Here is a 24726-nt window from a genome sequence, read left to right as displayed (position 1 = left end):
TTCCAGCAAACTGTAAACACTTACAAACAAAATTAAAACTGGAGCACTAGGCCTTACACTAGGAACTTCCCAAAAGTCTAAATTTTTCACTACTTCCACACTTTCCACACACACAATTCCAATCTGATTCTGATATAAACTATTCTATCAAATACAAATGATATTTCACTTTTACTAAATACATCCAACGACACACTGTTAACAAAACACAATACTTGATACACAGCAACACCAAAACCATTAGGATCAGCATACAAAAAAGTTTACTAGGAAATCCTTAACTCACCAGTGTTTCCTTTTCATCCAAGATCTAGACTCCTTAGTTCTTTGATCTCCACGCTTTTTCCAAATGTAGACTAAAGCAGATTCATTTATTGCAGATTCTCTGTGGAATTTAATCACAGTCCCATCCGGGGTGCCATTCTGTAGAATCTGCTGAGTTTTGGGGTGCCAGTTAATATTAATTAACAAGATCTACTGGATCTTTAAAAGGGGATTTATTACAAATAGGATATTTACAATAACATACATAAGGGAAACCTAACTAAAGGACAAGGGAACAATGTAAGGGAAAGGGTAAAAGGAGAGGATGGTAGAAGATGGGAAGAGGGAAGAAGCAGAAGAAGAATAATAAGAAGAATACTAATGCCTAACTAGTTTGATGTGCTACCTTTATATCAGTTACACAGTCAGACATGGCCCACACATTGCCCATCCCTGTAACACCTCCAAATAATGGTACCATCCAATCAGGTCACAGTCTTTGAAGTTCTCCAGAAACATGCACATGGCTGCTGATGCAGACACTCTTCTGAATGTAGCGCTCTTAGGTTTAGAATGGGTAAGAGTATCAGAGGTCATACATAATTGCAGTGGTCTTCATCTTCCTGCTGATGGCGTCTGGTATATAGCCAAAAGGTCTTTGTATCAAGTGGCCCGAGGACAGGTTCAACTGGATTTTGCTTGGAGATAAGAGGTCAACTTGAAGAACAATGGTTTGTAATCCAAACACCACAGGGGTTATGTACCTTTGAAGAGGCCAGACAAGATGTCCATCTCCCATGTAGGTGCTCTCTTTACTCTATCACTAGAACAAAAGGCACCACACCACAGGACACACAATGTCTTCCTGCCTCACAGGTTTTATGACTCCACAGCACATGGTCAATCTCTTTGATGTCGTCCTTTGGTGAACTTTAGTGCTATACAGGGTTTGTGGATCAAATTGTGAGTTCAGTCATTCATATTACACGTACGATAGATATTGTCCATGTTGGGTTCCAACAGTTGGTGTACAGATGTAAGCCAATATTGGCGCTGTTAGTTGGCATTTTTTAATCACACAATTTCTTTGGCCAGGGTAACCCACAGAAAATAACAAAACACAGTGCAGCCTAGCCAGATACATTTATGCAGAATTAAAGGTTATAATAATACTCACAAAACCCAATTTGATAAAATCACATTAAAATGTCTAAAAACACCACACACATTTGTCCGACCCTGGGTTTCGCCTAACTGCTTCTTCATGAGACAAGCTGCGCATGCTCGATAACCTTTGACTCTTTATCCCGGAATTAAAGCTAATCTGTCAGCAGATTTTTGCTACCTCATCTGAGAGCAGCATGATGTAGGCAAAGAGACCCTAAATGCAACAATGTATCATTTAGTTTACTGGGTGCAGTCGTTCTTGCACAATCATAGTTTTTAGAGTTAGCAATGCAGCAGAGCTGAGAAAGTTAACCCTGCCCACACCAGCCTCTGTATGTACATAATCTATAGACAGTGAGGTGCCTATCACAGAAGGGGGTGGAGTTGGACTTGGAAGCATGTCATTCTAAGTAAACAAACCTACATAGTCTGACATGTGACACATCTTTGAGTTCAGTGTTTTAAGAGAGGGCCCTGCCCTTGCGGGCTTACAGTCTACCAAATAATGGGGAAGGAGACAGTTGAGTAGGGGGTTTTGTGGCAGCTCTGGTGGTGGTGAGGTGGCAGCGGGGTCACGGCAGGCTGTGTTTCTTGTAGAGGCGGGTTTTTTAAGTTCCATCTGAAAATTCTGAGTGTGATGGATAATTGGATGTATTGAGGCACAGAATTACAGAGTATGGGAGACACTCGGGAGAAGTCTTGGAGGTGATTGGGTGAGAAATGTATGAGTGTGGAGAAGAGCAGTAAGTCTTGGGAGGACCAGAGATTGAGTGTTGGAAGCTATCAGGAGATTAGTTCGGAGATACACGAAGGAAACAGATTATGGATGGCTTTGCAGGTCAGTATTAGTAGTTTGAACTGGATATACAAGGAGGCTACAAAGGAGGATATTGCAGTAGTTGAGGTGGGAGATGATGAGGACACGCACTAACATTTTAGTAGATTCAGTGTAGAGGAAAGAACGGTTTCTGGAAATATTTTTGACTTGGAAGTGGCATTATTGGGCATTATGATAAAACTTCAGACAGAAAGGCCAACAAACAAACAGCAACTGAAAACCACCGCAGTGAAGGCCTGGCAGAGCATCAAAAAGGAGGAAACACAGCATCTGGTGATGTCCATGAGTTCAAGACTTCAGGCAGTCATTGCCAACAATGGGTTTTCAACCAAGTACTAGAAATGAACATTTTATTTACAATTATTTAATCTGTCCAATTATTTTTGGTCCCTTTAAAAACAGGGTGGCACATGTTAAGGAGCTGAAACTCCTAAACCCTTCATCCAATTTTAATGTGGATACCCTCAAATGAAAGCTGGAAGTCTGAACTTCAACTGCATCTGAATTGTTTTGTTTAAAATTCATTGTGGTAATGTCTATAACCAAAATTAGAAAAATGTTGTCTCTGTCCAAATATATATGGACCTAACTGTATAATATCCATACGACTCTATGCTCAAACAAATTTAAGATAAAAAGAAGAATTAATGAGGTTCATATCAAATCATCTTGCTGAGTAACTATTAATAAGGTCATCTAAGAAGCTCAAGAAGAGGTTTTCGGATTGCAATAATCTCTGCAGGCCTCTTTTATCAGCAAGGCCTTCTTTTCCAAGAAACGCTATTGTTAGGAAATTATGACACAACAGGAGAAATTCTGCTTCGGCAGAGATGTATGAGCCCATTAGGCATTCACTATAACTTCCAGAACAACAGTCAAGGTTTTCCCTAATGTTGCAGCACCAGCTTGTGGTTATACTAGAAATGTTTTTTGGGCATCAAATATGTTGCTATAACTAGCAAAATGTGAATTTTCAAACCCCCAAAACAACTGCACAGTAGCTCTACAATCATTGAACAAATAACTTGTTCTTTCAATAAGTGTATCTGGAACAGAAATGATACAAACACAATCATTCATTTCTATGGATACTGTATATTTGAATATAAATTATATAAAATATTTATACTTTGTATAAAGGATAATAATAATAATAATAATAATAATATCCTTTTGACTACTTCCAGGATATAGGCATTTAGGTCCAGTCAATCAGTCAAAAGCAAATTGATTTAGTTTCTTAGAACGCCTCTATTAATATTATGATCTCATTTATACTGTCCCGCCAAACCGATTGTCTGCTATGATTAGGAATGAGCTACGTTGTGCAGGTAGATGGCACTGAAATGGAGAGACAAATGGAAATGGAATGGAAACTTGCCAATTCACACATATAAATTCTGTAAGTTTTTATGAGCTTATTCTTACCATAGACACCTACAGATTATGACATATACAGATCTGATGGTATCAGCTTGTAGTCGGCCATTTCTAAGAATTGGCAGGGTGTAGCTTGCAGACAAGCAGGGTACGGTAACACTACTAAATTTCTTCTTCATTACGCAGTAAGAAATTCAAACACAAAATGGAGTCTCTAAGATGGCTGCTGAGCAGGAGTAGGCCTGAGGACTCCTTCATCAATATTGTATTTTTTGTCTTGTGGTATTAAATTCTTCAAAATAGACCCACGTAGTTCATGAATTTCGCAGAATATTAAAGAGTCTTTAGTTTTCTCTTCAAACCTATTTGTACCTATTTAGTGCAAAAAGGTCACATGTTCCACTAAAATGTCATAAATTTGCTAAAAAAATTCCAAGCGAATTTAAAATAACTCCAATGGGACACTAAAGTACATTCACACAAAAAAATGAATTTTTTTTTAAAACAATCTATTTTTGCAGATCATGTCTGGCAGTAGTTTTCTCTTTTTTTCTTGATTAAAACACAAGAATGGGGGAGGATGGAGGAGTCGGGAGATTTACAGCTGTAGCTGCCTGTCAGAAATAGCTGCCAGCAGGCAGCCATCTCATGTATATGGGCAACATATGTCCTTCTCCAGCAGATTAACCCTTTACAAGCAGCTAAATCTGCTAGAAAATGAACCCTTTACAAGCAACTTTTCTTGCAGATTAACCACTTAAAAGCATCTGTTTCGCCCTCTATTATTTGGACCGCATAATACCAAGTGACATTTTATTAAATAGCTGATAAATAATATTCTGAATAAAGTAATTTGATTTCAGGCTCCTGGCTGGAGTTGAGGAAACATTTTGCTGATTCGCTGCTCATTGGGATGCATTTGTGAATTCATTCACCATGTTTATGATTCTCTTGGAAAATTTATGAGAAAAATGAGTGAATCTATCCTTCCATTTTATTTTAAGGACCAGTATGTTGAGAAAACAGAGAAATAGGCCAAATCCTGAAAGACCTGAGCACAAGGCTCCATTTGCAATTTAGATACTGTATAGAATAAGACCACTTTCCCCTTGCTCACATAAGAATCTCACCAGATTTTGAGCTCACTCTGGTAAAAAAAGAAAAGTAAAATCTGAGGGAAAATTTCATGTGTCATATGATGAGATGGCTTAATGGAGCCTCTGGTCAGGATAAGTAGGTCTCAAACAGCAAGGACAGGTGGTGCTGGTGCAGCAGGATGGATGAGTCGGTTACATAGCGACATAATAGTCGGAGCTGTAGTGAAGCTGAACCATTGATGTAAAGCTGAACAGAAAACTGCAGTAGAGGAGACTAGGATGTAGCGCTGGAGCTGTTGCATTGGAGACTAAGAAGTAGTCGTAGTAGTAGTAGTTAAGCAACAGAATTGTAGCATTACAGACTTAATTAATTGAGTTGTGGAGATTTAGTATTGAAGACTTTAATGTAACAGAGCTGGAGTAGTAAACCTAGGTATATTGGAGACTTGAGTGTGGGAGAGTAGTGACACTTGGATGTAACAGATCTGAACAGCAGATTAGGGGTAGTGGAGAACAATCAGGAACACCAAATACCTGATCTGGCAGCATGATGTCATCACAGCTCATCGACTTGTTGATGCAACCTAAGATACAGTACAGACCAAAAGTTAGGACGCACCTTCTCATTTAATGATTTTTCTGTATTTTCATGACTATGAAAATTGTACATTCACACTGAAGGTATCAAAAGTATGAATTAACACATGTGGAATTATATACTTAACAAAAAAGTGTGAAACATCTGAAAATATGTCTTATATTCTAGGTTCTTCAAAGTAGCCACCTTTTGCTTTGATGACTGCTTTGCACACTCTTGGCATTCTCTTGGCGAGCTTCAAGAGATAGTCACCGGAAATGGTTTTCACTTCACAGGTGTACCCTATAAGGTTTAATAAGTGGGATTTCTTGCCTTATAAATGGGGTTGGGACCATCAGTTGCGTTGTGCAGAAGTCTGGTGGATACACAGTTGATAGTCCTAATGAATAGACTGTTAGAATTTGTATTATGGCAAGAAAAAAGCAGCTAAGTAAAGAAAAACGAGTGGCCATCATTACTTTAAGAAATGAAGGTCAGTCAGTCCGAAAAATTGGGAAAACTTTGAAAGTGTCCCCAAGAGCAGTTGCAAAAACCATCAAGCGCTACAAAGAAACTGGCTCACATGAGGACCGCCACAGGAAAGGAAGACCAAGAGTCACCTCTACTTCTGAGGATAAGTTTATCTGAGTCACTAGCCTGAGAAATCGCAGGTTAACAGCAGCTCAGATTAGAGACCAGGTCAATGCCACACAGAGTTCTAGCAGCAGACACATCTCTACAACATCTGTTAAGAGGAGACTTTGTGCAGCAGGCCTTCATGGTAAAGTAGCTGCTAGGAAACCATTGCTAAGGACAGGCAACAAGCAGGAGAGACTTGTTTGGGCTAAAGAACACAAGGAATGGACATTAGACCAGTGGAAATCTGTGCTTTGGTCTGATGAGTCCAAATTTGAGATCTTTGGTTCCAACCACCGTGTCTTTGTGCTATGCAGAAAAGGTGAACGGATGGAATCTACATGCCTGGTTCCCACTGTGAAGCATGGAGGAGGAGGTGTGATGGTGTGGGGGTGGTTTGCTGGTGACACTGTTGGGGATTTATTCAAAATTGAAGGCATACTGAACCAGCATGGCTACCACAGCATCTTGCAGCGGCATGCTATTCCATCCGGTTTGCGTTTAGTTGGACCATCATTTATTTTTCAGCAGGACAATGACCCCAAACACACCTCCAGGCTGTGCAAGAGCTATTTGACCAAGAAAGAGAGTGATGGGGTGCTACGCCAGATGACCTGGCCTCCACAGTCACCAGACCTGAACCCAATCGAGATGGTTTGGGGTAAGCTGGACCGCAGAGTGAAGGCAAAAGGGCCAACAAGTGCTAAGCATCTCTGGGAACTCCTTCAAGATTGTTGGAAGACCATTTCTGGTGACTACCTCTTGAAGCTCATCAAGAGAATGCCAAGAGTGTGCAAAGCATTCATCAAAGCAAAAGGTGGCTACTTTGAAGAACCTAGAATATAAGACATATTTTCAGTTTTTTCACACTTTTTTGTTAAGTACATAATTCCACATAGTAACATAGTTTGTAAAGCCGAATAAAGACTTGTGTCCATCAAGTTCGACCTGTTAGTTCTGTAATTGCTAAAGTTGATCCAGAGGAGGGCAAAAACCCCAAATGATTTAGCCAATCTTCACCTGAGGAAAAATTCCCACCTGACTCTGAATCCAGCAGTCAGAATAAATCCCTGTATCAACCTACTATTTTATTTTTAAGTATACGCTGAAATCTGCCTGGTATCTAGAAATGCATCCAGTCCCCGCTTGAACTGGTGTAGTGAATCCGACATTACCGTCTCCTCACTCAGTGAATTCCATATTTTCACTGCTCTTACCGTAAAGAACCCCTTCCTATGCTGGTGCTGAAACCTTTTCTCTTCCAGTCTTAGTGAATGCCCTCTTGTTACCGTAATATCCCTCCTTTTGAACAAATCCCGGGCAAGATCTCTATACTGTCCCCTAACATATTTGTACACATTTATTATGTCCCCCCTCAACCTTCTCTTTTCCAGGCTGAATAGTCCTAGTTTTGTCAACCTCTCTGGGTATTGCAGTCCCTCCATTCCCTTTACTAATTTTGTTGCCCTTCTTTGTACCTTTTCAAGCTCATTTATATCCTTTCTATATATTGGGGCCCATAACTGAGCACTGTATTCCAAGTGTGGTCTGACCAGTGCTTTGTACAGTGGAAGAACAATGTTCTCATCCTTTGCAGCTATACCTCTTCTGATACATCCCATTACCCTGTTTGCCCTTACAGCAGCGGCCTGACTTTGGGCACTCCAATTTAGTTTGCTATCAATCAAGACGCCCAAGTCCTTCTCCATCTCTGAATTCCCCAATGATTTCCCATTCAGTGAGTACTGGTGACTTCCATTTTTCCTTCCCATATGTATGACCTTACATTTCTCCTCGTTAAACCTCATTTGCCATTTAATGCTCCACCTACCCAGCTTATCCAAGTCCCTCTGTAGGTCTGCACTATCCTCTTTTGTATTAATTGTTTTACATAACATTGTGTCATCTGCAAACATTGATATTTTACTATTTAACCCGTTGACTATGTCGTTAATAAAGATATTAAATAACATTGGGCCTAGTACAGACCCCTGTGGTACCCCACTAGTGACACTTACCCAATCTGAGAATATTCCATTTATAACCAACCTCTGCCTTCTATCCCTTAGCCAGTTTGCTACCCACTTGCAAACATTTTCCCCCAGCCCCATCATTCTCATTTTGTATACCAACCTATTATGTGGCACGCTATCGAACGCTTTTGAGAAGTCGAGATACACGACATCCACTGGTTCCCCCTGATCTACTCGAGAGCTAACCTCCTCGTAGAAGTCAATCAGGTTCCCGCTTCCCGACAGCCCACTGTAGATAAACGTCCGCGCTGCCTGGGACCTGTGCAGCGCGGACGTTTAAAAACGGTGGGTGGTCCCGCAGCGCTCAGGACCCCCAGGGTCCTGCAAGCGCTGCGGGTGCGGTGCAGAGCGATAGCTCTGACAGGGAACATCATCGGGACCTGATTGGATCAGGACCCAGTGATGTTAACCCTTTGCTGTCTTCTATATGCCGCGATCTATAGTGATTACGGCATATAGAAGACAGCAGGAGGAGAGGGGGTGGTATACTTACCTCTCCGAAGATACCTGATACCTTCCAGGACCTGACGTTGCTATGGCAGCTGGAGGTCACATGACCGCCTCCAGATCTGCCATATATGGTGTCCTGCCTGGCTCAGCCTGCAGCTGAAGCCTGGCAGGACACACTGACTGTGAAACAGCAAAGATCTCATGTAATGTAATACATGTCTATTACATTACATGAGATCAGTGATCAGAAAAATAAAAATTAATGTCCCATACAGGGACTAAGTAAAAATGTAAAAAAAAAAGTAAAAAAAATGTTTTGAAACTGTTAAAAAAAAATAAATAAAAATAAATAAATAAAATATTAAACCGATAAATCCGTATATTTATGCAAAAACAAAAAAAGTACGCATATTTGGTATCGCCGCGTCCGAAACAACCAGAGCTATAGAACTGTCACACTAATTAACTCCTTCTGTGCACACCGTAATAAAAATAAATAAAAAACGGAGCAAAAAACTATGCTTTTTCCTCATATCGCCAAACAAAAATTGGAAAAAAATGCGATCAAAAAGCAAAATGGAAATAAAAATGGTACGGCTGAAAACGTCATCTTGTTCCGCAAAAAACAAGCCACCATACAGCTCCATCAGCCGAAAAATAAAAAAGTTATACCTCTCAGAATAAAGCAATGCAAAAAAAATATTTTTTCTATAAAATTGTTTTATTGTGTAAAAGCGCCAAAACATAAAAAAATATACAGTAAGTGTAGTATCTCTGTAAACGTACTGACCCGAAGAATAATGCTGCCTTATCACTTTTACCACACGCAGAACGGCATAAAAAAACCCTCAAAAAACAATTCGTGAATTGTTGGTTTTTGTTAATTTTACCTCCCAAAAAACGGAATAGAACGCAATCAAAAAATGTCACATACCCAAAAATGGTACCAATAAAAATGTCAACTCGTCCCGCAAAAAACAAGCTGTCATATGACTCTGTCGGCTGAAATATGGAAAAATTATAGCTCTAAAAATATGGCGATGCAAAAACTAGATTTTGCAAAAAAAAGCGTCTTTTAGTGTGTTTCAGCTGTCAATCATAAAAACCCAATATAAATCTGGTATCGCTGTAATCGCACCAACCCGAAGAATAAAGTAATCTCATCACTTATACCGCAAGAGGAACGGCGTAAAAAATAAATAAAACCAATTCTTCACCTGCTACTGATTGTTTATTATGTCTCCCAATGTGCTCACCACACTTCTAGATAAGTTCCCTAAGGGGTCTAGTTTACAAAATGGTGGCACTTGTGGGGGGTTTCCACTGTTTAGGCACATTAGGGGCTCCCCAAATGCAACATGGTGTCCGCTAATTATTCAAACAAATTTTACATTCAAAAAGTCAAATGGCGCTCCTTCCCTTCCGAGCCCTGCAGTGCGCCCAAACAGTGGTTTTCCCCCACATATGGGGTATCGGCATACTCAGGAGAAATTGCACAGCAAATTAAATGGTGTAATTTCTCCTGTTACCCTTATGATAATGCAAAATTAGGGGATGAAAAACATTTTTTGTGGGAAAAATGGGAAGATTTTATTTTTACGGCTCAATATTATAAAATTCTGTGAAGCACCTGGGAGTGCAAAGTGCTCACCACACATCTAGATAAGTTCCCTAAGGGGTCTAGTTTCCAAAATGGTGTCACTTGTGGGGGATTTCCACTGTTTACGCACATCAGGGGCTCTCCAAACGCAACATGACGTCTGCTAATTATTCAAACAAATTTTACATTCAAAAAGTCTAATGGCGCTCCTTCCCTTCCGAACCCTGCAGTGCGCCCAAACAGTGGTCTTCCCTCACATATGGGGTATCAGCGCGCTCAAGAGAAATTGCAAAAAAAAATTTGGGGTCCATTTTTTCCTGTTACCCCTGCAAAAATAAAAAAAATTGGGTCTAAAATAACATTTTTGTGAAAAAAGTTAAATGTTCATTTTTTTCTTCCACATTCCAAAAATTCCTGTGAAGCACCTGAAGGGTTAATAAAGTTCTTGAATGTGGTTTTGAGCACCTTGAGGGGTGCAGTTTTTAGAATGGTGTCACTTTTGGGTATTTTTTGTCATAAAGACCCCTCAAAGTGACTTCAAATATGATGTGGTCCCTAAAAAAATGTTTTTGTAAATTTTGTTGTAAAAATGAGAAATCGCTGGTCAACTTTTAACCCTTATAGCTCCCTAACAAAAAAAAATTTTGGTTCCAAAATTGAGCTGGTGTAAAGTAGACATGTGGGAAATGTTATTTATTAACTATTTTATGTGACATATCTCTCTGATTTAAGGGCATGAAAATTCAAAGTTTAAAAATTGCTAAATTTTCAGAATTTTCGCCAAATTTCCGATTTTTTCACAAATAAACACAAGTGATATCGAAGAAATTTTACCACTATCATGAAGTACAATATGTCACGAAAAAGCAGTCTCAGAATCAGGGAAATACGTTGAAGCGTTCCAGAATAATTACTTCATAAAGTGACAGTGGTCAGAATTGAAAAAATTGACCCGGTCACGAAGGCAAAAACAGGCTCTGGCGCGAAGTGGTTAATTAATAGTTTTGATGCCTTCAGTGTGAATGTACAATTTTCAAAGTGATGAAAATACAGAAAAATCTTTAAATGAGAAGGTGTGTCCAAACTTTTGGTCTGTACTGTATACAGCTAAAAAAATCTGGCGACTGTGGAGGCCAGGTCATCTGGCGTAGCACCCCATCACTCTCCCTCTTGGTCAAATAGCCCTTACACAGCTTGGAGGTGTGTTTGGGGTCATTGTCCTGTTGAAAAATAAATGATGGTCCAACTAAATGCAAACCGGATGGAATAGTATTTCCGCTGCAAGATGCTGTGGTAGCCATGCTGGTTCAGTATGCCTTTTGAATAAATCCCCAACAGTGTCACCAGCAAAGCACCCCCACACCATCACACCTCCTCCTCCATGCTTCACGGTGGGAACCAGGCATGTAGAGTCCATCCGTTCACCTTTTCTGCGTAGCACAAAGACACGGTGGTTGGAACCAAAGATCTCAAATTTGGACTGATCAGACCAAAGCACAGATTTCCACTGGTATAATGTCCATTCCTTGTGTTCTTTAGCCCAAACAAGTCTCTTCTGCTTGTTGTCCTTAGCAGTGGTTTCATAGCAGCTATTTTACCATGAAGGCCTGCTGCACAAAGTCTCCTCTTATCAGTTGTTGAAGAGATGTGTCTGCTGCTAAAACTCTGTATGGCATTGACCTGGTCTCTAATCTGAGCTGCTGTTAACCTGTGATTTCTGAGGCTGGTGACTCAGATAAACTTATCCTCAGAAGCAGAGGTGACTCTTGGTCTTCCTTTCCTGTGGGGGTCCTCATGTGAGCCAGTTTCTTTGTAGCGCTTGATGGTTTTTGCAACTGCACTTGGGGACACTTTCAAAGTTTGCCCAATTTTTCGGACTGACTGACCTTCATTTCTTAAAGTAATGATGGCCACTCATTTTTCTTTACTTAGCTGCTTTTTTCTTGCCATAATACAAATTCTAACAGTCTATTCATTAGGACTATCAGCTGTGTATCCACCTGACTTCTGCACAGCACAACTGATGGTCCCAACCCCATTTATAAGGCAAGAAATCCCACTTATTAAACCTGACAGGGCACACCTGTGAAGTGAAAACCATTTACGGTGACTACCTCTTGAAGCTCATCAAGAGAATGCCAAGAGTGTGCAAAGCAGTCATCAAAGCAAAAGGTGGCTACTTTGAAGAACCTAGAATATAAGACATATTTTCAGTTGTTTCACACTTTTTTGTTAAGTATATAATTCCACATGTGTTAATTCATACTTTTGATGCCTTCAGTGTGAATGTACAATTTTCATAGTCATGAAAATACAGAAAAATCTTTAAATGAGAAGGTGTGTCCAAACTTTTGGTCTGTACTGTATATGTATTATTTTATTTTTGCACATTGTAGTATTACATGTTTTTTACCCCCTGTTTTCTCTTTCCTTTCTTTTTCATCCCCCCTCTCCTCCCTTTCCATCCCTCACACCACCCACTACACCCTCTTCTATCCTTCCCCTTCCCTCTTTCCCTTTTCCTCCTCTCTCTCTGTTCCTTTCCTTCTCTTTCTTCCCCCTTTCTCCTTTCTTATAAATCCATGTATGCACTTTTTCTTTAGTGCCACCAAGAACCTATTTTTGGAATAAAGATTTTTTAGTCTGACACAATGTTTGGCTAATTCTTTATTATTATTTTTTCATTATGACCGGGATGTTCGGTTTGTTTTACTTGGGTTACGATTAGTCTTCCGAATGGTCATTTCATAGTCCGGCACATATGTATGTCACACAATGCATCATACGGTTATAATATGAGGTATGTATTGTATGGACGTACATTACATGTGAATTCCAGGAATTGTTCTAATGGATCATAGTATTGCAGCTTTGCTCCATTGTTAGGATTTAGTCGCAATACCATACACAACCAGTGGTCATGTGTAGTACTGTTTTTGGAATAAAAAAAATTTTTTTTTTTTAATCTTGGACAGCTTTTTTAATGCTATTATTGATAATGGACTTTGGGTTGTAGCAATCATGTTTCAAAATTCAGTTGTTAGTTTCAAAGTTAATGACAGCAAAAGTTAAAGCTTCAATTCAATGCTTAGAAAATTGAATATAATGTGGCTGCTTTGAGAAATCTTGTAGAAACTCAATGCTGACACTTCTAATAAATCATCAGTTCACAGTTATACAGTTTAAAATCTTTCTCAAAAACTCAATTCACAACAAAATAATTTTATCAGGAATCAACATTTTCAGTGCAATATTTCTTTTATTTTGCCCACTGTTGCTTCAAGTTCCTCTGCTTGGCTTCTGTACTTCAAGGTCTTATTACCATTCTTACTTTAGCAGGATTTTACTCTGTAATAAACATACAGCGAGACATTATTAGTATTTTTTTTTGCAACTCTATATTTTCATTAAATGTAATCAGCCTTAATCAATGTATCAGAATTAGACCCCTATGTCTGTCGAGTAAACAAAATTTACAATAAATCCTAAATTAAAGCTCATACACCCCAAAATTTTATAAGAAATAACAATTTTCTGAAAATTTACATCAGGGGTGTCACCTCTAGTGAAGAGCGAACGTGCTCGTTACTGCTCAGTACTCGCCCAAGCATCACTGTGCTCGACGAGCTCGGTGAGTATTTAGAGGTTGCTCGGGCGGGAACTCCGGTCCCCTCCCTGCATGTTTGGCGCTCTTTAGCCATGCACTGTAATTCCGTAGCCATGTTGGTTGTGGGCATTACAGTGATTGGCTGGCCGCATAGCATCATCAGGTGTATATAAGACCAGGCGCCGCCATGCTCGTCACAGTCTACTCCGAAACCAGGCAGAGTAGGGAGAGCTGCTGCTGCATCACGGAGAGATTTGCTTCTTCACAGTTAGTATAGGTATTCAACAAAATATATATATATATATATCCATCTGAACTAACAGTTCTTCTGAGGAGTAATCCAGATGCATATATTGAGTGGTGATAGCAGGAATTAGGCAGGCAGGCAGTGTATGTGGGAGACTGCAGTGCATATAGTACAAGAGGGTCTATTGAACGTTCCTGCTTCTGCTGTTCTTACAGATATTTGTAGACATAGCCCCAGATATCAGGGCCCAGGGAAAAAAAAATTGATCTTAATCTTGGTTATTTGGTTAAAAAGCAATCCAGAGTACACCATTTTTCGGCACAATTTGCTTGATCTCATTGCAGAATAAAGCCAGATCTGTTCCATATTTCAGCGATAAAAATCCAGAAATTTAAACTGAACGTGGACAATATTGGCCTCCTTTTCTATTCTGTTGCTGTGTGTCGGTCAACCTATTCACAATAGGTATCTGTGAAGGATAGTATTAGCAAATAACAGGCCTGCTATTTAAAATCGTGGTTCTCTGTCAGACATAACACCTATAAAAGTGTTCCAAAATTAGACATTTCTTCCATTTTTATTCCGTTGCAGTGCGTCGGTCAAGCTATTCACACTATATGTCTGTGAAGTATAGTATTAGCAAATAAAAGGCCTACTATTTAAAACCGTGGTTCTCTGTCAGACATAACACCTAAAAGAGTGTTCCAAAATCAGACATTTCTTCCATTTTCATTCCGTTGCAGTGTGTCGGTCAAGCTATTCACACTAGGTGTCTGTGAAGGATAGTATTAGCAAATTACAGGCCTGCTATTTAAAATTGTGGTTCTCTGTCAGACATATCACATATAACTGCGTTCCAAAATCAGCCATTTCTCGTGAACGTGGAAAATATTGTCTTCCGTTAAAAATGGGTAAGGTGCGTGGCAACGGACGGGGAAGTGGACACAATGGTTATGGTGCATGCAGAGGCCGAGGACGTGGCCGTGGGCAAGCTGAGATTGTGGCACGACAAACACCCACATCTTGTTGCTCGACCTTCCTGTCCCAATTACTAGGGAACCGCAGAACACCACTATTGAACACAAAGCAGTGTCAAAAGGTTATTGGTTGGATAGCAGACAATGCTTTCAGTCACTTAGCCACCACCAACACCACCCTGTCTTCCACACGTTCAAGTCTCAGTAGCCGTGAGTCTGGACTGCATATTCCTCACCCTGATCCTCCTTCCTCCCACCATGCCGAGAGCCCAGAGACAACTGATCCTACACATGGACACTCAGAAGAGCTGTTCACTTTTCCATTTTGTAGATTCGGGCCTCTCACCCAGACAGCTTCAATTGAGTCAAGAGGAGAACGCGTGTAGCGATGCCCAAATATTGGAGCAGCCATGGTCAAACGAAGGTGACGGTGGGAAAGTGCAATTTCATTTGCAAGAGGTGGATGATGATGATGAGACACAATTGCCAGAAAGTCAGAAGGAGGACCAGGGTGCAGAAGTGGAAGACGAGGTGGTGGATGATATAGTAACTTACCTAACCTGGCAGGGGGACATACAGAGCGAGGACAGCAGTACACAGGGGGAGGGAGGTGTAGCACTACAACAGGCAGGAAGAAGCAGCATGGTGGCTGCAGACACAAGGCGGGAAAGCGTTCCTTGTAACGTCAACACGACGGAAGTTGCCAGTACAACTGTTAGGTCTTCCTGAGTCTGGTTCTTTTTTACAGACTCTGCAGATAACAGGTAGCAAAACTAGTAGCCTGACCACCACCAGCATGATCAGGCACATGGCAGCAAAGCACCTGACTAAGTGGGCCAAAACCCAGGGTCCAGAAATAGTGTTTGCGGGTGACACCACTGCTTGCTCCGCTGTTGTGCGTGCAAACCAAACCCCTGTCCATGGCGCATGCCAAGCTGCCTCCCGCCCTACACCTGTCGTTTCCTACTCTCAACTAGCACCATCAGCAAGCATGTCCACGTCCTTGTCCCAGCGCAGCGTTCAGTTGTCTCTACCCCAGTCCTTGGAACGCAAGCGCAAATACGTAGCCATCGCCCCACAGGCAACATTTCTAAAGTCACATATTTCGCAAATGCTTGTGTTCTAAATGTTGCCTTGTAGGCTTGTGGACACGGAAGCTTTCCGCAACCTGATGGCGGCAGCCGTCCCTCGGTATTCAGTCCCCAGCCACCACTATTTCTCCCGGTGTGCCGTCCCCGCATTACACGAGCACGTGTCCCTCAACATTAGAAGTGCCCTCATCAACGCAGTTACTGGGAAAGTCCACCTAACCACGGACAAGTGCTTGTGGGCAGGGTATATAGCAGACTCCAGTGCATATAGCACAAGAGACTCCATTCTAGTTCTGCCTTCTGCTGCTGTTAGATATTTCTAGACAAAGGCCCAGGTCTCAGGGGCCAGGAATAATTTTTTTGGATCTTAATCCCCATTATTTTCTTAATAAGCAATCCAGAGAACACCATTTTTCTGTGCCATTTGCTTGTAGCACTGCAGAATACAGCCAGGTCCTTTCCATATTACAGCGCTAAAAATCCAGCTATTTAAAACTGTGGTTTCTCCGTCACACGGATCACATTCACATATAATTGTGCTGAAAATGCTGCCATTTTTGGCCTCCATTCAAATTTTTTTTCACTGTGTTACCAAAGTTTTTGGCACCGGTTTGCTGGTCAAAATAGTTACCTACAGGCCAGGTATTTAAAACTGTGGTTTGTCCGTCACACGGATCACATATACGTTTTCAGAAAATTCTGCCATTTCTGGCCTCCATTCTAATTTTTTTTCAGTGTGTCAGCAAAGTTTTTGGCACCGGTTTGCTGTTCAAAATAGTTACCTACAGGCCAGGTATTTAAAACTGTGGTTTCTCCAACACACAGATTACATATAACTTCGCTCCAAATTAAGCCATTTGTAGTGAGCATGGAAGATATTGTTCTCCATTTAAAATGGGCAAGGAGCGTGGCAAGGGATGGGGAACTGGACGTGATGGTGATGGTGCATTGAGAGGCGGAGGCCGAGGCCGTGGGCAAGCTGAAATTGTGCCACAACAAACACTCACATCTTCTCGCCCGACCTTCCTGTCCCAATACCCAGGGGACCACAGCACACGACTATTGAACCCAGAGCAGTGTCAAAAGGTTGTTGGTTGGATAGCGGATAATGCTTCTAGTCACTTAGCCACCACCACCACCACCACCCTGTCTTCCACACGGTCAAGTCTCAGTAGCCGTGAGTCTGGACCACATATTCCTCAACCTGATCCTCCTTCCTCCTACCATGCCGAGTGCCCAGAGACAACTGATCCCACACTTGGACACTCTGAAGAGCTGTTCACTTTACCATTTATAGATTCGGGCCTCTCGCCCGGTCCACTTGAAGCGCAGCAAGAGGAGATCGCATGTAGCGATGCCCAAATATTTGAGCAGCCACGGTGGAAAGGTGTCACAAGAGGTGGACAATGATGAGACACAATTGCCAGAAAGTCAGGAGGAGGACCAGGGTGCGGAAGTGGAAGACGACGTGGTGGATAATATAGTAACTGACCCAACCTGGCAGAAAGACAGCAGCACACAGGGGGAGGGAGGCTGAGCACCCCAACAGGCAGGAAGAAGCAGTGTGGTGGCCGCAGACAGAAGACAGGCAACCGTTCCCCGTAACACCAACACACAGGAAGTTGCCAGTACAACTGTTAGGTCTTCCCGAGTCTGGTTGATTTTTTAAAGACCCTGCCGATAACTCCAAAAAGGCCATTTGCACCACCTGCCAGGCCAGCATCAGCAGGGGTGGCAAAACTAGCAGCCTGACCACCACCAGCATGATTAGGCACATGGCAGCAAAGCACCTGACTGTGGGCCGAACCCCAGGGTCCAGGAACAGTGTCTGCGGGTGGCACCTTTGCTTCTTCCACTGTTGTGCATGCAAGCCAATCCCCTGTCCATGGTGCATGCAAAGATGCCTCCTGCCCTGCACCTGTCGTTGCACACTCTCAAGTAGCAGCATCAGAAAGCACTTCCACGTCCTTGTCCCAGTGCAGCGTTCAATTCTCCATACCCCAGTCCTTGGAACGCAAGCGCAAATACGCAGCCAACGCCCCACTACTAAATCCCCACATTTCACAACTGCTTGCACTCAAAATGTTGCCTTTTAGGCTCGTGGAGACAGAAGCATTCCCCAACCTGATGGCGGTGGCCATCCCTCGGTACTCGGTCCCTAGCCGCCACTATTTCTCCCAGTGTGCCGTCTCTGCATTACACAAGCACATGTCCCTAAACATTAGCCGTGCCCTCAACAACGCAGTTACCGGAAAAGTCCACTTAACTACGGACACATGGACAAGTGCTTGTGGGCAGGGACGGTACATCTTGCTGACGGCACACTGGATTAACATAGTGGAAGCCGGGACCCAGTCGGACCTTGGGACGGGACACGTCCTCCCGACGTCAAGGATTGCGGGCCCTAGGTCAACCAGGTTGCCCCCACAGTCTACAGCTCCTGCACCTCATCCTCCTCTTCAGCCTCCATCTCCGAAATGACCACATCAGTCACAAGCTGGAAGCACTGCAGCACTGCCTCGGCCAAGCAGCAACAGGGTGTGCTGAAGCTAATATGCTTAGTTGACAAACCGCACAATGCTCAAGAGTTGTGGACAGCTCTGAAAGAGCAGGCAGATCTGTGGCTCACACCGCTGAACCTACAGCCAGGCATGGTCGTGTGTGACAATGGCTGGAACCTGGTGGCGGCTCTGAGGTGAGGCGAGCTCACACACGTACCATGCCTGGCCCATGTACTTAACCTCATGGTTCAGCAGTTTCTCAAATCCTTCCCGGAGCTGCCGGATCTGCTTGTTAAAGTACGCCGCCTCTGTGCCCATTTTAGAAAGTCACCTACAGCTGAGGGAGTACCTTGCTGACTGTACCAACGTCCTCCGTGATTCCTCTGTGCCTTATAATTATTAGGTATCCAAGCTGGACACGTGGAATGAACTGGCTCTCTATGCCTTGGAGGTCCTATCCTGCCCAGCGTTTTATCAGAGCGGGTTTTTAGTGCCGCTGGTGGAATTATAACTGATAAGCGCATCCGCCTGTCAACTGAAAATGTTGACAGGCTGACTCTTATAAATATGAACGAGGGCTGGATTGGGCCAGACTTCTCAACACCCCCGAATGATAGCAGCGTAACATAAACTCAAATCCACTGTCTTTTTTTGGGAGGTGTATTCCCATGCACCTCTTCACACCCACTCATGGGTATATGGTTCTTGATTTTGTCTATTTGCTCTTGTCCTCCTCCTTCTCTTCATCCTCCACCACCATATCACCAGGGTGACCGTGGTCCGTGATGCAACACCCACATAATTTTTTTAAAGGGTGTTTATGATGCCTGTATAAAGAATTTTTATACAGTATGTTCATGTATACCCCCCAGGGGTAAATGTTTGTCAGCCCATACACTTAGTGCATGGGCATTACAAGTATAGGAGACCCGCTCCTTTCTAATGGGAACATTTTTTTTTATCAGGCCCTCCTCCATGTCTCTTCCAAGGGGCATTGGAGTGCCTCCCAATTTTTGGCAGCCATTGCATTCACTGCATAGGTAAATACAATGGGAGACCCACTTCCTAATAACGGGAACATTGTTTTCAGGAGGCCCTCTGACCTCCACATCTCTTCCAAGGGACATAGCCGGCTGATGGCTCTCTAAGAATAGTGAGAGCCGACTGCTGGCCCTTTAAGAATAGTAAAGGCCGCCTGATGGCCCTATAAAAATAGGCTTTGTGACTTTCAGAGTCCCTCCTTCATAAATGATGGACTTCATAAACGATGTGTCTGATGCTGGGTTGTGCACGCGTCTTCTTGTGCAAAGTGGCTTTGGAGATAAGTGGCAGCTATTTCAGTGGCCATGGACTAACATTCGTGTTCTTCTTCTCTTTTCACACAGGTACATGCTCTTCTCCTGCATAATTCCTCTGCTTGCTGTATATGCCGCCATCTAATGCTCTGCTCTCCTGATTCAACTCACCGGTACATGCTCTTCTCCTGCATAATTCCTCTGCTTGCTGTATATGCCGCCATCTAATGCTCTGCTCTCCTGATTCAACTCACTGGTACATGCTATTCTCCAGCATAATTCCTCTGCTTGCTGTACATGCCGCCATCTAATGCTCTGCTCTCCTGATTCAACTCACTGGTACATACTCTTCTCCTGCATAATTCCTCTGCTTACTGTATATGCCGCCATCTAATGCTCTGCTCTCCTGATTCAACTCACTGGTACATGCTTTTCTCCTGCATAATTCCTCTGCTTGCTGTATATGTCGCCATCTAATGCTCTGCTCTCCTGATTCAACTCACTGGTACATGCTCTTCTCCTGCATAATTCCTCTGCTTGCTGTATATGCCGCCATCTAATGCTCTGCTCTCCTGATTCAACTCACTGGTACATGCTCTTCTCCTGCATAATTCCTCTGCTTGCTGTATATGCCGCCATCTAATGCTCTGCTCTCCTGATTCAACTCGCTGGTACATGCTCTTCTCCTGCATAATTGCTCTGCTTGCTGTATATGCCGCCATCTAATGCTCTGCTCTCCTGATTCAACTCACTGGTACATGCTCTTCTCCCGCATAATTCCTCTGTTTGCTGTATATGCCGCCATCTAATGCTCTGCTCTCCTGATTCAACTCACTGGTACATGCTCTTCTCCTGCACAATTTCTCTGCTTGCTGTATAGGCCGCCATCTAATGCTCTGCTCCCCTGATTCAACTCACTGGTACATGCTCTTCTCCTGCATAATTCCTCTGCTTGCTGTATATGCCGCCATCTAATGCTCTGCTCTCCTGATTCAGCTCACTGGTACATGCTCTTCTCCTGCATAATTCCTCTGCTTGCTGTATATGCCGCCATCTAATGCTCTGCTCTCCTGATTCAACTCACTGGTACATGCTCTTCTCCTGCATAATTCCTCTGCTTGCTGTATATGCCGCCATCTAATGCTCTGCTCTCCTGATTCAACTCACTGGTACATGCTCTTCTCCTGCATAATTAATCTGCTTGCTGTATATGCCGCCATCTAATGCTCTGCTCTCCTGATTCAACTCACTTGTAGAATTCTCTGCTTGATATTTCTGCTTTATCTGTCCCATTCCACTCAATACTCACATATGTCTGTCCTTTCCCCACTGTTGACTTTATCTGATGTTTAGAGGTGCTAAACTGCAGAGCCTACAGAGTCCTAGCCCTGTCTTTGATCACCCAGCCATCTCCTGGTGAGATGACCAGCTGCTAATTTAGCCACAAGCAGCTCCCACAATGCCCCTCACCTGATGGTTTAGTGTGCCCTATATATTTAGAAGCTCTTTAAGGGGTGCACATGTGCTGGGTTGTGCACGCGTCTTCTTGTGCCAAGTGGCTTCGGAGATAAGTGGCAGTTATTTCAGAGGCACTTAGTCAGGGCAGGAGTCAGGTAACCAACACTTTGACCTCTTACTCTTTTAACTATGTTTCTGTTAGCTCTCACTTTTTCCTCTATAGTCCTCCACTTTCTAGTATCCCCTCAAATCCCTACACCTAGTAAGAAACTCTTCATCTCTCCCTCCACCCTCCCCATTCATCTCACCTCCTCCTCCGAATTATTCCTCAACATTCAATCCTGGATCTCCAAACACAGACAGCCACCTCATGCTCTCTCTTGCTCCCACCTGCTAACACTTTCTCTGCTCCTCCTCACTGCTGGAGACATCTCTCCAAATCCTGGTCCTTCTCGCCATATCCCCACAGTTACTTCTACCTCCTATCCACGACCTTCCACAAACTGTTGCAACCCTTCTAACCTCATACCCATCCAACTAATCCCCACTTCCTCAGTTGCACTAACAGGAGCTCTATGGAACGCTCACTCCGTCTGCAACAAACTTTCCTACATCCTCGACTTTTACATTACTAACAAACTTTCCTTCCTCGCCATCACCCCCTCTGACACAGCCTCCCCAGCTGCACTTTCATATGGCGGATTCCACCTTTCCCACACCCCCCGCCCCAACGGAAAACATGTCGGAGGCGTAGGTTTTCTCCTGTCAGATACCTGCGCTTTCACCCAAATATCACTGCCACCCTCTGTTACACTCCCCTCTTTTGAGGTGCACTGTGTGCGCATCTATTCTCCCTCTGACCTCCAACTGGCCGTCATTTACCGACCCCTAGGGCTAGCCACCACTTTCTTAGACCACTTCATCACCTGGCTGCTTCACTTCCTTTCCACTGACATCCCCACTATCATAATGGGTGACTTCAACATCCCCATTGACACTTCCCACTCGTCTGTCTCTAAGCTCCTATCCCTCACTTCCTCCTTCGGCCTTGCTCAATGGTCTTCGCAGCTACTCATAAAGATGGCCACACACTGGACCTCATCTTCACCTGCCTCTGTTCCCTATCTAACCTCTCTAACTCACCCCTCCCTCTCTCTGACCATAACCTCCTCACATTCTCTACCCTCTCATCTCCAAGTGCACAATCCTCACTCCACAAACTTGCACACGCTCGCAGAAACCTCAAACACCTTGACCTACACTAACTCTCTGAATCCCTCCTCCCTCTTACAGACATAAATTCCTTACACAATGCAGATGTTGCTGCCGCTTCATATAACACCACAATAGCTGCAGCTCTCGACTCGATCGCCCCTCTCACACATGCCAAATCTCGCACAATCAACAGGCAACCCTGGCACACCAAAGTTACTAAAGAACTGCGACGGACCTCCAGGGTTGCGGAGAGGAGATGGAAAAGGTCTCACTCCATCGAGCACTTCATCGCATTCAAATAATCCCTCACTATTTTCAAGTCCGCACTCACTACAGCAAAACAAACCTACTTACCATCTCTCATATCCTCCCTGTCTCACAACCCTAAACAGCTATTTAACACTTTCAATTCTCTCCTTCGTCCCCCAGCACCTCCTCCCTCTTCTCTCATCTCAGCCGAAGACTTTGCCTCATTCTTCAAGCAGAAGATTGACACCATCAGACATAGCTTTTGCCTAAAGCCCGCACAACCCCGCCTCATATCTACTCAACCTTCCTCCTCCAAACCCCACTTCTCCACCATTACAGAAGGTCAAGTCTACTCTTTACTCTCCATATCACACCACACCACCTGTGAACTTGACCCAATCCCATCCCACCTCATCCCTAACCTTACCACAGTCTTCATCCCAACCCTAACCCACCTCTTTAACCTGTCAATAACAACCGGTGTCTTCCCCTCATGTTTCAAACATGCCGCAATCACACCCATCCTCAAAAAGCCCTCCCTTGACCCATCCTCTCTGACTAGCTACCGCCCCATATCACTTCTCCCCTTTGCCTCAAAACTACTAGAACAACATGTCCACCTTGAACTGTCCTCCCACCTCTCCTCCTGTTCCCTCTTCGACCGCCTGCAATCTGGCTTCCGACCGCATCACTCGACTGAAACTGCCCTGACCAAAGTCACCAACGACCTACTATCTACCAAATCCAAGTGACACTACTCCATCCTCCTCCTTCTGGACCTGTCATCTGCCTTCGACACAGTGGACCATTCCCTCTTACTACAGATTCTCTCATCTCTTGGCATCACGGACTTGGCCCTATCTTGGATCTCCTCATACTTAACAGACAGGACATTCAGCGTCTCCCACTCACGCACCACCTCCTCATCTCGCCTCCTATCTGTCGGTGTCCCCCAAGGTTCAGTTCTAGGACCTCTGCTTTTCTCCATCTACACCTTTGGCCTGGGACAGTTCATAGAGTCTCACGGCTTTCAGTATCACCTCTATGCTGATGACACACAGATCTACCTCTCTGGACCCGATATCTCCTCCCTACTAACCAAAATCCACCATCTCATCCTTCTTCTCTGCCAGATTTCTAAAACTCAACATGGATAAAACAGAGTTCATCATCTTTGCACCCTCTCAATCATATCCCCCATCTGACCTATTCATCAACATCAATGGCTGTTCACTCTCCCCAGTCCCACAAGCTCGCTGCCTTGGGGTAACCCTGGACTCTGATCTCTCCTTCAAACCACATATCCAAGCCCTTTCCACTTCCTGCCGACTCCAACTCAAAAATATCTCCCGGATCCGTGCATTCCTCAACAAAGACTCTGCAAAAACACTAGTGCATGCCCTCATCATCTCCCGCCTCGACTACTGCAACCTCCTGCTATGTGGCCTCCCTTCCAACACTCTTGTGCCCCTCCAATCTATCCTAAACTGTGCTGCTCGACTAATCCATCTGTCCCCCCGCTATTCCCCGGCCTCCCCCCTCTGTCAATCCCTTCACTGGCTCCCCATTGCCCAGAGAATCCAGTTCAAAACCCTAACCACGGCATACAAAGCCATCCACAACCTGTCTCCTCCATACATCTGTGACCTAGTCTCCCAGTACCTACCTGCATGCAACCTCCGATCCTCACAAGATCTCCTTCTCTACTCCCCTCTTATCTCCTCTTCCCACAATCGCATACAAGATTTCTCCCGTGCATCCCCCCTACTCTGGAACTCTGTACCCCAACACATCAGACTCTCGCCTACCATGGAAGCCTTCAAAAGAAACCTGAAGACCTACCCCTTCTGACAAGCCTTCAACCTGCAGTAACCACCGCTCCACCACATTACTGCATGACCTCCTCTACCCTCACCTACTGTATCCTCACCCATCCCTTGTAGACTGTGAACCCTCGCGGGCAGGGTCCTCGCTCCTCCTGTACCAGTCGCTGACTCGTTTAGTTAAGATTATGTAAATGTTTTTGCTATGTATATCCCTATCA

The 24726-nt window shown here is 43.6% G+C and overlaps 1 long non-coding RNA gene across 1 annotated transcript in view; it reads right to left on the bottom strand.

Moving 5' to 3' along the window:
• Nucleotides 1-12578: 12578 nt before the first annotated feature.
• LOC141171139 (uncharacterized) overlaps nucleotides 12579-24726 on the bottom strand; it is a 61467-nt gene continuing 49319 nt past the window's right edge. The window contains exon 4 of the long non-coding RNA XR_012252325.1: nucleotides 12579-13390. This is a non-coding gene — a long non-coding RNA (uncharacterized lncRNA). The remainder of the gene's footprint in view (nucleotides 13391-24726) is intronic.

This window comes from Phyllobates terribilis, unplaced genomic scaffold (genome assembly GCF_046119375.1).
Source record: "Phyllobates terribilis strain yellow unplaced genomic scaffold, ASM4611937v1 Scaffold_1__5_contigs__length_1240528914, whole genome shotgun sequence".
NCBI classification, from domain to species: Eukaryota; Metazoa; Chordata; class Amphibia; order Anura; family Dendrobatidae; genus Phyllobates; species Phyllobates terribilis.
The sequence above is the reverse complement of the archived record's forward strand: the minus strand, read 5'-3'. Positions and strand labels throughout refer to the sequence as shown.